This window comes from Chiloscyllium plagiosum, unplaced genomic scaffold, assembly GCF_037043375.1.
Source record: "Chiloscyllium plagiosum isolate Xiang-an unplaced genomic scaffold, Cpla_swu_hap1 HiC_scaffold_35, whole genome shotgun sequence".
Classification (NCBI taxonomy): Eukaryota; Metazoa; Chordata; class Chondrichthyes; order Orectolobiformes; family Hemiscylliidae; genus Chiloscyllium; species Chiloscyllium plagiosum.
Genome location: NW_028270173.1, coordinates 8,057,663 through 8,069,693, shown reverse-complemented (window position 1 = coordinate 8,069,693; position 12,031 = coordinate 8,057,663). Strand labels below are relative to the sequence as shown.

At 47.7% G+C, this 12,031-nt stretch overlaps 1 pseudogene; it reads right to left on the bottom strand.

Annotated features, from left to right (window-relative positions):
* Positions 1–287: 287 nt before the first annotated feature.
* LOC148140015 (U1 spliceosomal RNA) lies at positions 288–422 on the bottom strand (annotated as a pseudogene).
* Between the last annotated feature and the right edge of the window lie 11,609 nt (positions 423–12,031).

Below are 12,031 nucleotides of genomic sequence, written 5' to 3'. Positions count from 1 at the left end.
GAGCTGAATATAATCTGTCAAATAAATTGTTGAAAGAGACACTTTGAGCAATACTGTAATAAGGCAGTAAATAGAGGGAAATGGAGCAAATGCGGGCGCAGATTTGGTTATTTGAAGGGCTTAGTCCTCTTATGAAGAGCTTTGAACACAGCGGATGAAGAAAGATGTGCGGCATTATCTGTCGATTTGGGTGAAACTGAATTGAACATAGGTGCGCGGGACAAAGGAAGCCGTATGAAGCACAAGTGTGTGGTATTTACTGAAAAATCTGCTTTTTGCTTGTCAATCAGGGGAGAGCGCGAACGCAGTCCCCCACTACCACAAATTTTGCAGTTGAGTATCCCACATTTGGGGACATCGCAGGCGTCAGCACACCCGAAGTGCAATGGGATAGCCTCGTCCTGGGAGAACCACTTTTTTTTATTTCAAAAATAGACTTTATTCATAAAATAATTTGATGGTCTGTACAGTTGGTCATGCCATACATATGTAAACATGTACATACAGAGATCAGAATTTATCATTTTTATACAGGTCTGTACATTTTTCGATCATATGCCCATATGATTAGCTGAGGCGTCAGCAGAGCCCAAATGACTGCATGGACCCCCTGTTCTTCGTTAGGCAGGCAGACTTTACACAGTGGTCTTTCCCCACCGCACATTGGCAGCAGCTGCCCCAAGCCTCAGCACATCCCCCAACACGTAGTCCTGGACCTTGGAATGTGCCAGTCTGCAACACTCAGTCGGGGTCAACTCCTTCAGCTGGAAGATCAGCAGGTTTCGGACCACCCAGAGAGCGTCCTTCACCGAGTTGATGATCCTCCAGGCACAGTTGATGTTCGTCTCGGTGTGCGTCCCGGGGAACAGGCCGTAGAGCACGGAGTCCCGCGTCACGGCGCTGCTCGGGACGAACCTCGACAAACACCACTGCATTCCTCTCCAGACTTCCTCTGGAGCATCCTTCACCGAGTTGATGATCCTCCAGGCACAGTTGATGTGAACTGGTTGGGCCGAAGTGCCTGTTTCCATACTCTAGGGAATCTAATCATATATCACAAAGGCAGGGTACAGTAGCATATCAAAGAGACTAATAAACATTGGAGTTTTACTCTAATCAACAAACAAACAAAAGGCATCTCTTATTTGTGCAAGATTGCATTTTCAGAACGTGATAAAGAGGTTTATACTACCCCGATTATAGCGGGACAAACTGAAGATCAGGCTGTTCTTCCTGCTCCCAAGGTTTCTGATTCTTGGTGCTAATGTTCTCTCTGGAGTGTGTGAGGGAATCCGTCTGATCTGAGTTGCTTTATTTGACAGGAGGCTGGAAGAACACAGAAGGCAGGCAGCATCAGGAGGTGGAGAAGTCAATGTTTTGGGTCTAACCCTTCATCAGGACTGGGCTTTGAACTAGTTATCTGGGTCACCTCCGAGTGCTGTTGGGCAGCAACGGTTTGATGTAAGAATGTAATTAGCATAAATTAGTTACTTGATGTTAATTGACATTCTATCTCGGGAAGACTGTTACAAAATACAGTGTTGGATATTGTAATTTCCCTATTGACTGAGCGGACCCGAGGAGCCGAATTGTCTCAACAGCAGTTCGACTGAAACTCAGATCTACTGTTCCACCCGAAACCTTGCAGCATTGTCCTGTCAACACCTATTCAATCAATCAAGTTGAATGGCCTGTATATCTGTCTGACCTGATCCAAGTGAATGCTGCAAGCTTCCTGCCTTCATACCGCAGTTCCCACTGTCCTATTAAAACCTATTCCATATCATCAATCAGGGTAACAGGTGTGCATACCTTTTGGTCTGGCCTGATCCAACTTCAGTTATCCAGTTTTCCCAGCAGGCCATTCAATTGGCCAATGCTGTTTTCAGAATCCCAAAAGAGCTGTATTTTCTTTAAAAAAGGACAAGATAGCAGACAATGACATGTCCCTCCCAGATCGTCTCAACACCTTCTATGCTCGCTTTGAGCAGAATTTTGGTGGAGAGGTAACACCTATTCCGACAAGTCCTAATGAACCTATCCCAACAGTCACTGCATCAGAGGTCAGATCAGTTTTCCTTCGTGTGAATTCAAGGAGAGCGATGGGACCAGATGGAGTACCAGGCCGACATCTTCCAGCTCTCCCTGCAGCCGGCCCCTGTCGCTGCCTGCTTCAAGAGGGCCAACATCATCCCTGTGCCTAAGAAGGCTCGTGAAGCATGTCTCAATGACTACCGCCCTGTGGCCCGAACTTTGGTGGTCATGAAGTGCTTTGAAAGGCTGGTCATTGCATTAGTCAACACCAGCCTCCCCACTACTCTTTGACCCACTCTAATTTGCCTATCGTTCCAACAGATCCATGTCACTTGCCCTTCACTCCTCCCAAGAACATCTTGATACCAAGAACAGCTATGTAAGACTCCTACTCATTGACTACAGTTCAGCCTTCAACACCATTATTCCCTCGAGACTGATTACGAAACTTAGTGATCTCAGACTGAGCCCCACTCTCTGCAACTGGATCCTCACTTTCCTGACCCACAGGCCACAATCAGTGAAGACTGGGGACAATATTTCATCCTCACTAACACTGGAGCCCCCCCAGGGGTGCGTACTCAGTCCCTACTGTACTCACTGTATACCCATGGCTGCATCACCAAATACCAGACTAATGTCATTTACAAATTTGCTGATCACATCACCACAGTCGATTGAATCTCAGTTGGCGACAAAATTGGTCACAGACGGGGAGATGGAAGATCTTGAAAAATGGTGCCCTGAGAACAACCTCGCTCTCAATGCCGGCAAAACCAAGGAACTCATTATTGACTTTCGGTGGGATGTTACTCATGCCCCCCCTACACATTAACAGCACAGAGGTGGTACGTGTGGAGAGTGGTCATCCACAACAAGTTTTCTTGGACTCTTCATATGAACGCACTGGTTACAAAGGCCCAACAATGTCTCTTCTTCCTCAGGCAGCTGAGGGAATTGGGCATGACGGAAAATACCCTTGCCAACTTTTATAGATGCACCATCGAGAGCATTCTGTCTGGCTGTATCACTACCTGGTATGGCAACTGTACCATTCTAGATCGGAGATGGTTACAGAGAGTGGTGAACTCCGCCGGACAATCACAAAGGCCAACCTCCCATCTATAGAATCCATCTACCAGGCCCGCTGTCAAGGAAAGGCCGCCAGCATTCTCAAAGATCCATCCCATCCTGGCAATGTTTTGCTACAACCTCTGACCTGGGTGTGTGTAACACTAATGCTCCTGCTAAGGGCCTGAACATAATCTAGCAGGGCAGTGGAAGCAAATCCCGGTGCATACCAGGACTGCGTTAAAGTGTGCATCATGCCCCTGTTGCCCATTTGGACAATGCCATGGGCTGCGAGGGTCAGTGAGTGTAGATGGGCTCTTGGGTAAATGATGCGGCCATCAGGGTGTCCGAGCAGCTGTAGGGAAGGAGACTGTGTGGTCCCAATGCAGGGCTCAACTCTCCTTTCCTTGCGGTGGAGAAGCCTGTTGGGCAGCTCGCACTGCCTCCATAGGGTCAGGCAATACAGAGGCTATCCCTATTCTGGGGTGGGCAGGGGGTGAGTGGTGGAAGGCAGTGCGGCCTCCCAGGCTGCTGGGTCAGCTGAGGCATTCCCCAGGGTGACACGGTCAGTGGCAGAGGTATGGGCAGCTCATTTTATAATGGCTAGGGCGGAGGGCAAGAGGACCGCTTCCAGGAGGTTAGAGATCAGTGCAGCGTGTTGTAGTGGCCTCCCTGCTGAAAACTTTGGTGTCCAGGTCACTTTCACTGGCTGCTTTGGTGAGGATGCCTCCCACAGGGGTTCGTCAATGGCATTGTGGTCTGGGATCCAGTGCCTGACATTATTCCCCATCCCCAGGAAAGTCTGCAGCTGAGCTCTTGTGACTGGCGGGGGAAGCTGGTGATGGTCATGACTCTCTCTCTTTCTCTCTCTCTCTCTCTCTAGATCATGCCCTGAGGCCATGTGAGAGTTTGTACCCCAAGTACTGGACTGGGTATTGGCAGAGTTGTATTTTCTCCATGGAGACTCTGTGTCCATCCTTTGCCAGACAGCAGAGCATCCTGTATCCATGATTCAGTGGAGGTGGAGGCCAGTAACAAGTTGTCTGCGTATTGCAGGAGGGTGCTGTTGCATGGCAGGTGTAAAGTAGAGAGGGTACAGTTTGTGCTGCAGCGGCATAGACTATGTGGCTCTCTGTGTAACCCTGGGGAGGCCTGCTCCATGTGTACTGGCAGCCGCTGAATGTAAAAGGGAAAAGGTACTGGCTCTCAGGGGACAGTTTGACGGAGAAAGGGGTTGAGCAGAGGTCAGTTACAGAAAAGCAGGTGGAGGAAGCAGGGATGCTGGTGAGTATGACGTTAGTGTCTGGGACCACTGGGGAGAAGGGAATCACAATTGCATTGACAGCCCTCAGATCCTGGAGAAAACATCACTTTCCTGGCCTCCCGGGTTTTGGGATGGGTAGGATGGGTGTATTACAGGGATTGCTTGTTGGCACGAGGACACCCTGTTGTAGGAGGGAGTCAATCACCAGCTTGATCCCTTCTACTGCTGCTGGGGACAGTGGGTATTGCTGTAGAGATGGCAGGATGGCTCCCTGTTTGAGTGTGACAGTCTGTGTGGAGGGGTGGACCTCACCTGACCTGTATGGCTGGGATGTTGTGCCCACAGTGCTGCTGGAAGCTCCACTAGCAACAGGGGGTTTTTGTAGGAAGGGGCAGTGCCTGCAGCTTGGGTGGCAAAAGAGGCCTGGAGTGTTGCAGGAGGGCAGCGTACACAAAACTCATCCTGTCCAAGTTGGGCAACCTGTACCGGGGGGGACGGGGCCTGACTAAGGGATGCAGAGTGGAGGGGTTACACTTATAAAAGAGAAAGCCCAACCCTGGTCCAAGTGAGGGCGACTCTAAGTGTGTGCGAGCACAAGCAGGCACAGCGGGAGCTGGCAGGGCCGGAGGTTCCAGGGCTGGGGGATATCGTTGCCTGCAGCATGGAGTACTGTGTGTATCCGGGATTTCCAGCAGGAGATGCTGAAGGGAGCAGTGGATGCTGGCATCAAACTCACACAATGTCTGCCCACCCAGGAGGGCCGCTGGGCATGAAGCAGCAATGATTGCAGTATCGGGGATAGTGACAGGTCCGACACTGAAGTTGACAGGCTCAGATAGTAGCCCCACCATGGGTACTCCCTACTCCCTGCTGAGATGCACTAGGTTTCAAATTATGTGGTGCCCGAAACAAAATGTAATGATGTCAGTATCATTTTCTGAAAGTCACTTTGGTGGTTTGAGAGATTTAGAACCATCTTCAGATGCAGTTTTACAATTTTCTTTTGTATTTTAATTAAGCAATATAAAGTTTACATTTATTCTTGTGCAGAGTCATTCTGTACCTCAGTGCAGGATGCTGAAATGTTACTTACACTGTATTGAATTTTAATGGATTATTTTTTAAATAAACATATGCCGAAAACTCTGACAGAGAAATAGTGTGTAGTCTGATGCCAATTTAAGTATAGTGCGACTACTTTAACCCACTTTAGTCAATTCTTTGACTAGTTAGAGAGTGTCTGTGGGGCAGTCATGGTGTGTCAGAAGGGTGGGAGCATTAATACCTTATTAATAAAACTTAGGCACAACTTTCAGTTCATAAGCACTAATGGTTCCTTAAAAGAAAAACCATCATAGATCACCAAATGCAAAATAAATCAAGTCATCTCTGGATCTTGAGCTGCAGAGATTGAAACAGACATTCAATCACCAGCAAGCAAATGTGTATGCAAGGCTGAACACATGGAGTCAAGGCTTTTCCAAGGTTCAGTGTATAGGTGCATCCGGGCACCAGGACCCTGTGAGTACTAACATGAATTGCGTACAGGCTGTCTGTCTGTCTCTTCTGTCTCTCTCTCTCTCTCTCTCTCTGTCCCTCTCTCTCTCTCTCTCTCTCTCTGTCTCTCCCTCTCTCTCTCTCTCTGTCTCTGTCACTGTCTCTCTCACTCCCTCTCTCTCTCTCTCTGTCCCTCTCTCACTCTCTGTCTCTGTCTCTGTCCCTCTCTCTCTCTGTCTCAGTCTCTGTCTCTCTCTCTCTCTCTTTCTGTCCCTCTCTCTCTCTCTGTGTCTCTGTCCCTCTCCCACTCTCTCTGTCTCTGTCTCTCCCTCTCTCTCTCTCTCTGTCTCTCCCTCTCTCTGTCTCTGTCTCTGTCTCTCCCTCTCTCTCTCTGTCCCTCTCTCTCTCTCTGTCTGTCTCTCCCTCTCTCTCTCTCTGTCTCTGTCTCTCCCTCTTTCTCAATCTGTCTCTGTCACTGTCTCTCTCACTCCCTCTCTCTCTCTCTCTGTCCCTCTCTCACTCTCTGTCTCTGTCCCTCTCTCTCTATCTGTCTCTGTCTCTCTCTCTCTTTCTGTCCCTCTCTCTCTCTCTCTCTCTGTCTCTGTCCCTCTCCCACTCTCTCTGTCTCTGTCTCTCCCGCTCTCTCTCTCTGTCTCTCCCTCTCTCTCTCTCTGTCCCTCCCTCTCTATCTCTGTCTCTCTCTGTCACTGTCTCTCTCTGTTTTTCTCTCTCTCTCTCTCTCTGTCCCTCTCTCTCTGTCTCTCTCTCTCCCTCTCTGTCTGTTTCCTGCCCTGTGCAGCTCATCCAACCCCCCCAGGATCATGTTCCTCAGCAACAAGCTAAGTGTGGGGGTATGAGGGAAAGGGGCTGGGAGGGGCCCTGTTTTGTTTAAACAGTTTTTGGGACTCTGTGATTTTAAGTTTGGGGGGTGGTGCTGAACACTTCCTTAAACATTTCTAAACTCAGGCCACAAGGGTCACTGTACCTACTTTCCCTATTCTGCTGCCGAACAATATTGGCTGGTGACCTGTGTAAACAGGGTATTCCCTACATTACTCTCCGAGCGTCAGTGGTTACCCTGGCACTTGGTACTTCCTTGGGAGAGTCAGTGTCCGCGGATCACTGCCTCAGCAGGACAAGTTCGACTTGTTTCCGGGGCGGTCCTTCTCCTGAGGCTTGGGGTCCCACAGCCTCATGGATCTCTGGTTGGAGCTGGGAATAGAGAACAGCCTGCAGCACTGACAAACACAGCCACAAGCAGGACAAACAGACGGGACAATACAGGACAAACACAAGACAGACAGACAAAACAGCAGGGCCCCTGCCAATTTCCCACCATCTGGGGATCGCTTCGTATTAAAGCGAAAACTTAACCGCGAATCTCTCCACCGACCTTGCCATCCTTTCCCTGCCAGACCGTCTTTCCCCTGGCTGGATCAGGATCGGGATACAAGTCCTGGCTGAAGTTGGATCACGCGTGTGCCAAATTGTTTAAAGTTTAGGTGATCAATTTCGGAGCCCAGCCAACTCCCTCCCCAGGCCAAGTCTGCGTTGCTCAGCTTCCGAATTGCCGCAGGAGCTGGCTGCCAAATTCGGTAACATTTTGGTGATGAATTGAGGAGCTGACCCCGACGACCTCCCCAGGCCAAGTCAGTGGGAGCTGAAGGCAATTGGCCGCAGGCATCAGATCAGAATTGGGGTTACCCTCCGCAGTCGTCCAGCACCTGATAAAGGAGCAGCGCTCCGAAAGCTAGTGCTTCCAATTACTGGCACAGCCCAGTCCATCACACAAACCTACCTTCCATCCATTGACTCCACCTACACTTCCCGCTGTCTTGGGAAAGCAGCCAATATAATCAAAGACTCTTCCCAACCCGAATGTACTCTCTTCCAGCCTCTTCCATCAGGCAGAAGACATAAAACCTTGTAAACACAAACCAACAGATTCAAGAACAGCTTCTTCACTGATGTTATCATACTTCCGAATGGATATCTCAAGTGTTTAAGTTTATTTCTCTCTGCACCTCCAAAACTGTTCAATTACCCTGATCATAGAATTCCCTACAGTGTGGAGACAGGCTGTTTGTCCCGACAAGTCTACACCGAGCTTCTGAAGAGTAACCCACCCAGACCCAATTCCCTACCCTGTTACTCGACATTTACTCCTGACTAATGCACATGATCAACACATCCCTGAACGCTATGGGCCATTTAGCAAGGCCAGTTCACCAGGCCTCCACATCTTCGGACTGTGGGAGGAAACCGGAGCACCAGGAGGAAACCTATGAAGACACGGGAGAATGTGCAAACTCCACACAGACAGATGCCCGAGGCTAGAATCAAACATGGGTCCCTGGCACTGTGAGGCAGCAGTGCTAACCCCTGAGCCACCATGCCACCTGTAATATTGTACAGTATGGTCGGCCTGACTAGCAAAGAAAACAACACTTTTCACTTTATCTCAGGACATGTGATAATAATAAATCAAATCAAATCAAAAAGAAAAGAAGGGGATCTCAGAATACTGACAGTCCTGGTCAGATTGGACATGGAGAAGATGTTTCCACCAGTTGGAGAGACTAGGCCGCAAAAGCATAACCTCAGAGGGAAAGAGACCACCCTTTAGAACTGAAATGAGGAGGAATCTCTTCAGATCGAGAGTGGATGCTCTGTGGAACACATTGCACAACAGGGTCCACAGCAGTGGAGGCCAAGTCATTGAGTGTGTTTTAGACAGAGATAGGTAGGTTCATAATTAGTCAAATGTTAGCGGGTGAAGGCAGTCGCACGGGGCTGATAGACAGAACAGTCATGATCGAATGATGGAGCAAACTCAATGGGCTGAGTGGCCTAATTCTGCTCCTATCTAACAGTCCGATGGTCTCTAACACACTTGAATTGTTCAGTTTGCCTTTTCCACTGAGCCTGATCACTTTGAGAAGTGGACTTTCTGTTCCATTCCGGAACCTGTTCACTTTTTGTTCATCACCTCACCTACAAATCATCATTACCTGTCATCTCAAATTCCCCAACTTGTAACAACGTGCTCCACAAGAACAGTCACAGGACTGAGCATGACTGACATTACTTGGAGCTGATACTGTAAAACAAACCAGGTCTGCCATGTGTTTACATTGAAGGATGCAGGAAGCAGCAAGGAGCAAGTTACTTGTGGAAAACTCTCAGGGCGGGGGAGTGGTCCTCCTGCACAATCACAGTTTTACATCTGTATTTAAACCTAAAAAGAAATTGTTATGAGAAATATCGAGTTTATAATTATACTTCAATAGTTTGTGGGCTCATTTTGGGGGGAAAACAAGCATTTTAACATTAAAATACTACAAAACCCCAATGAACAAAAATATCTAACTCAAAATCTATAAACTCAAACTTTTGCAGAGCACAGAGATTGCATTTGAATCTCCTGCCTCCTCTAAAGCTGCAACGAACATGTTGTTAACAAATACATTCAGCAAGGAGCAAGTTACTTGTGGAAAACTCTCAGGGCAGGGGAGTGGTCCTCCTGCTCAATCGCAGTTTTACATCTGTTTTTAAATCAACAAATAAATCTTTGCAAGAAAATTCAAGTTTATTGTCATACTTAGATACTTTGTAGGTTCAGCTTGGGGTAAAATGTGCATTTTAACATTAAAACACTACAAAACTTCAATAAACAAAAACATCTAAACCAACATGTATAAAGTAAAACTTTTGCAAAGGACAGACATTTCGTTTGAATCTCCTGCCTCCTCTTAAGCTGCAATGAACATGTTGTTAACAAATACATTCACATCCTCATAACAAATCCAGGTGATTTCATCACACACAATCATTCAAGAAATCAAACCAGAAAATTCTGGAAATATGAGGGGATTGTGTTTGGCCATGAGGTCACAGATTGGAGCTGGATATAATTCTGCTGCTGCTGATGGCCCACAGCACCTCAGGGATTCCCTGTTCTGAGTTCTTTGATCTTTTGGAAAGCGATCCCATTCAGCACGGTGATAGTGCTGCACAGCACAACAGGGGGAATTGTCAATGTGATGACTGGATTTTCTCTCCAAAACAGCTGTGTTCTGGTCCCTTCTTCTGATAATACCATGGTCAGATGTATTTCTGACGGCTGGGTCAGTGGCGATGAGGTTCACTATCTGTTTTGCTCTTGCTGGTTCTTTCACCATCTGTCACTGACCAAGTCAAACTGTTCGATCCTTTAGGACTGAGCCAGTTCAATGGATAATGCTGCTCCCAGCCATCTCTTGGTGATGGACATTGAAGCCCAGAGCTAGAATACCTTCTGTACATTTTCCACCCTCAGTGATTGTTCCAGTTACTCTTTGGCCAGATTGAACCTGTACCTATGTGACATCATGGGGTCCCAATTCAATGCCAAGATCCCCAGGGCAACTCATTCCTGCCTCTATACCACTGCACTGTAACCTCTGGTGATCTGTCCTGTTGAATGAGGAGGTTGCTGTCTTGGACAGAGGATTAACAGGCTATTGGTTGATGACTCCATGGAATAGCTCTCCCAATTCTGGCTCAAGCCCCGAGTTATAAGTAAGGAATGTTTTGCTTGTTGACAGGACTGTGTGTGCCAGCGTCATTTCCAGTAGCTGGATTAATGCCAGTGGTCCATCTGATTTAATTCTTTGTTGGTCTTTTCTGCAGTGGGAGGGTTGAGAGATGTCTGACACATTAGCCAGAATAAGATGTGCAGCTCAAGTGCATTGGCCTTGCTAAATTGCCTGTGGTGTTAGGTGCATTAGTCAGGGGTAAACATAGGGTAGGGGAATGGGTCTGGGTGGGTTACTCTTCGGAGGGTCGGTGTTAACTTGTTGGGCTGAAAGGCCTATTTCCATGCTGTCGGGAATCTGTAATCTAATCTGATCTAATCTTATCCTTGGCCTGGGCTCACGGATTACACTTTCAGTGGCAGCAACACTACCTTCCCCTTTGATAACTGGTTACTTTTCAAACTGCTGGGAGGTAGACATTGGTGTTTATTAATGATCAATGCTCAAATGTGTGTGGTTTTGATTTGTATAATTGGTTTTAGATCATGGAATGGGAATGTGGCGGGAGTGGTTCTTATAGAGCAGTGAGCCTGAAGTCGGTGGTGGGCAAGTTGTTGGAGGGAATCCTGAGGGACAGGGTGTACATGTGTTTGGAAAGGCAAGGGCTGATTAGGGATAGTCAACATGGCTTTGTGTGTGGGAAATCATGTCTCACAAACTTGATTGAGTTTTTTGAAGAAGTGTTAAAGAGGTTTGATGAGGGCAGAGTGGTAGACATGATCCATATGGACTTCCGTAAGGCGTTCGACAAGGTTCCCCACTGATTAGCAAGGTTAGATCTCACGGAATACAGGGAGAACTAGCCAGTTCGATACAGAACTGGCGCAAAGGCAGAAGACACAAGCTGCTGGTGGAGGGTTGTTTTTGAGCCTGGAGGCCTGTGGCCAGTGGAGTGCCACAAGGGTCAGTGCTGGGTCCACTACTTTTCAACATTTATATAAATGATTTGGATGTGAGCATAAGAGGTACAGTTGGTAAGTTTGCAGATGACACCAAAATTAAAGGTGTAGTGGACAGTGACGAATGTTACCTCAGAGTACAACGGGAACTTGATCAGATGGGCCAATGGACTGAGAAGTGGCAGGTGGAGTTCAATTCAGATAAATGTGAGGTGCTGCACTTTGGGAAAGCAGATCTTCTCAGGATTTATACACTTCATGGTAAGGTCCTAGGGAGTGTTGCTGAACAAAGAGACCTTGGAGTGCAGGTTCATAACTCCTTGAAAGTGGAGTCACAGGTAGATAGGATAGTGAAGAAGGCGTGTGGTATGCTTTTCCTTTATTGGTCAGAGTATTGAGTACAGGAGTTGGGAGGTCATGTTGCGGCTGTACAGGACATTGTTTAGGCCACTGTTGGAATATTGTATGCAATTCTGGTCTCCTTCCTATCGGAAAGACGCTGTGAAACTTGAAAGGGTTCAGAAAAGATTTACAAGGACGTTGCTAGGGTTGGAGGGTTTGAGCTATAGGGAGAGGCTGAACAGACTGGGGCTGTTTTCCCTGGAGTGTCGGAGGTTGAGGAGTGAAGCTAATAAAATTCGAACAGGACTGGACAGGATAAATACAGGAAGGATGATGATCAAGAATGC